Source organism: Onychomys torridus, chromosome 3 (assembly GCF_903995425.1).
Source record: "Onychomys torridus chromosome 3, mOncTor1.1, whole genome shotgun sequence".
NCBI lineage: Eukaryota > Metazoa > Chordata > Mammalia > Rodentia > Cricetidae > Onychomys > Onychomys torridus.
In genome coordinates this window covers 60353565-60357338 of record NC_050445.1, presented here as the reverse complement: position 1 = coordinate 60357338, position 3774 = coordinate 60353565, and positions in this window count along the sequence as shown.

The window sequence follows — 3774 nt, the reverse complement described above, 5'->3', positions numbered from 1 at the left end:
TGTAACTCTAGTTCCAGGGGATCTGAAATTCTCTTCTGACCTCTGTGGGCACTGGACACTCACATGGTACACAGACATACATGCAGACAAAACATTCATACATATCAAATAGAAATAAACAAATTAAAAAGAGTTTAAAGAAGAGTCTAGAAAAGGCCAAGATAAGAAATGTAGAAGGGGGGCTGGCGAGTTGGTCCAGCAGGTAAATGCACTTACCTCATAAGCCTCACAACTGAGTTCAACTCCCAGAACCTAAGGTGGAAGGACAGGACCAGTTTCTGGAAGTTGTTATCTGCCCTACACACAAGTGCATACACACACACACACACACACACACACACACACACACACACACACACACCATGGCATGTACATGCCTGTGTAAATTTTAAAAGAAATATGGAGCCAGGCATAGTGGCACATGCCTTTAATAATAGCACTCATAAGGCAGAGGCAGGAGGATCTCTGTGAGTTTGAGGCCAGAATGATCTACATAGTAAGTTCCAGAACAGCCAGGACTACATGGAGAGTGCCTCAAAGAAGAAGGAAGAAGAGGAGAAGAAAAAGAAGGGAGAGGAGGAGAGAAAGGAGGAAGGGGGAGGAGGATAACAAAGAAGTATGGAAGATTTTTTTGTGTGCCAAACATTATCTGAAGGGATTGATTGTTTTATTAGTTTAAATTAAGATTTTATCTTGACTGGGAGAAAAGTGACTTTTTTTTCCTTTCCTTCTACTAGACATCAGGGGCAAGGCCAAAATGTTTATAGAATAGAATCTAAAGAAATATTTGCTGGTTATGGTATGAGTGTGGTTAGCAACCCAGGTACAATGCTTTTAAGTCATGAGAAATACAAGTCTGTCTATTTACATTCAGAGTAATGTCAAGGTTGAGCTTGAAATGTAAAATTTATCCTTCGCCTGTTTATGCTATGAAAATCAACATGGTTAATTGGAGAATTAATCTAAGAGATCATGGATGGCCAGAAAAATACAAGGACATTTTAGTTAGGATACAACATACTGAAAGAATTTTCTTTCTCTTGGACACATGGCTGGCTTCAGAACATGAAGCACACACTGAAACAACTCCCCTGTGGTCCTTGACCAGCCAGTCTAGACAATTAATGAGCTCTACATTTAGTGACAGGCTCTGCTTGGAAAAACGAGGTCCAGAGTGATAGATGAAGATCCAAGATGTTGACTTTCATGTACACATACATGCACACAAACGTGCACACACATACATCTACACACACACACACACACACACACACACACACACACACACACACACACATTGATTAGTCAGTTAGAAGGACTGGATTCAAAGTTATTTTTGCTTCCAAAGAAGTCTACTTCTCCAAAGAAGTGGGCTTCACAGTCACATTGCCAGCTCCCAGGGAGGACACTGGGCTGTGTGACCCTGCTTCTTGGGAGCAGTGAAGCTGAGTTTCTTCTCCCACACTGCTACAGCCACTGCAAGTGCCTGTGAGACTCTCCTCCAAGAATCTGATGCAGTCACATTTCCAGGATGAACCTGGACAATCCTTGTGAAACACATCAATGTCTCTGTCTTTAACCATCTACAGTAACTGTTCAACGCAGATTCAAAAGAATCATTAGTGAATACTGTCTTCACACTTTCATCAGTAAATCAACAAAGCATAGAACATGCTAATGGTGTAGAGACAATTCCTTCTACAGTCCTTTTCAGATCTTCATCCCACCTTGTCTTTTCCAGAGTCCGAGAGACCCTGAATAGCCTCTGTTTTCAGCCCTAACACTGCCCCTTTGAGCGGTAATGTACCCCTGAGTCACCTGAGCTCATACATTTGAATCCATTACCAAAGACCTAATAAGTTAGACCAAATTTGAGAAAATAAATCTACAGACATGCAGTATTTGAGTAATGTCTATACTTAATGACATTTAGGAGAGGACAACATGAAATTTTTTCTGGGTATGTTTTTGCCTTACGAGAATGTAGGATTAGAAACACCTCCTGTCAATCATACTTAAAGAAAAAAATGAAGAAAAGAATGTGTGTGTGTGTGTGTGTGTGTGTGTGTGTGTGTGTATGTGTTTAGGCAGAAGGAGGCATAGCAAGTAAACACTAGAGAATTGTTCAGTGAAATATAGTTGTCCCTCTCTACCTACAAGGGATTGATTCTAGGGTACCCAGGCAAGAATAGGAAATCTCCAGATGCTGGAATCCATGATGCAAAGAACCTGCATTTGGACTTTACATATCCTCCTGCTATACTTTTTTCCATCATTTAGATTACTTATTTTGCCTAGCACAGCATAAATATATAAATAGGTAAGTAATTGTTATACAGTATTATTTAGGAAGTAGTAACAAAAGGAAAGACCTGTGTTCTGTATAGGTAGAATTATTTTCCACCTGAAGGTGGATGGATTCCATAGAAGCAAAAGAACTTGCAGAAGAGCTAATAAGCTAGAAAGGTAGCAGAAGAAGAGGGAGGCACTTAGTGCCTAAGAACCAAAGCCTGTGGAGTATACAGATGGAGAAGGTATTGGAGTGCTGAGAAGCTGGGGGCCTATGAGGCAGAAGTCAGTGTCCTCAGTAACAATTCAAAAAAACATCTGGAGCAAATACAGCTAGCTGTGTGTTGAATTCTGCTTTTCTATTTTTCTAAACTAACAAAATTCACATTTTTTTCTCCAGGTTACATATATCAATAGTTCAAAAGTTGAACTTCCCAGACCCCTTTCAGCTGGTGTGTGATATGATACCATTGAGACATGGGCATGCATCCCAGAGGTGGTCCAGCCTTCCCACTGAGTGACAAAGTCTGAGAAGAAGAGGATGTTTTTCCCCTGAGTACTCTCCTTCATGCCTTGTGAGTGGTCCTGATGCTTTTGATGCAACTGTCTTAGAATTGTGAAGAACAAAACTATGACTAAAAAGACCAAGGATGGAAGGAACTGAAGGATGGAGATGTGAGGATTCTGATGGAAGCTTGATCCATGGCAGCTCTTGTTATTTGAAGCAGAGTACATTTCTAACAGATAGAATACAGTCCATCTTGATGACAAAAGATACTACTGAAAATACATCCTAACAAGCCTTCCCCATTGCTTCTCAGCTTTTGGGCCAAGATAAGCAAAGCATGCTTTTGTCAAAAAGAATTTCATTGGGTGATTTCAGAAAGCTAGATGTTCTTGAGGAGGAAGTACTGTGCTATAATCCTCTAGGACTGTGAACCTTGTGTTACACGCATCCCAGCAAACATCCTACAGGCATTGACTTCGCTTACCTTGAACTCTTAGGGTTCGGGTATGACCTTCTGGAAACCAAATTAATAGCTGGATGAAGGAGAAACTAATATCCTCAGTAATGTTGGCCACCATGCAGGCTCCATAACAAACACTTTAATTCTAATGCTGCACATCCAGGTTAAATTATAGGGACTTAATTACAGTTTCCCAAGGAGGGGATGGCAGCTGAGTGGTTCTGATTCCTGAATCATGCTGTTTCATAGATTTGAACTACTTTACTTAAATTCTGCCTTTATCACTATCAACATGTTAAGTGTGAATAAAAGACAGATTTCCAGATGATTCCATTAGTAATCCTGGTGTACATTTGTTGACATCAATATGAAATGAAGAGAATATTCTTCCTAAAATTCAAACAAGTAGAAAAAGGTAGTGTTTCTATTTCTTAAATAAAAGGCAAATTCGTTTAAAGTTCACAAACAATCCACATGTGAATAACTAACAAAGACTTTACAAGAACACCCAGTCCTG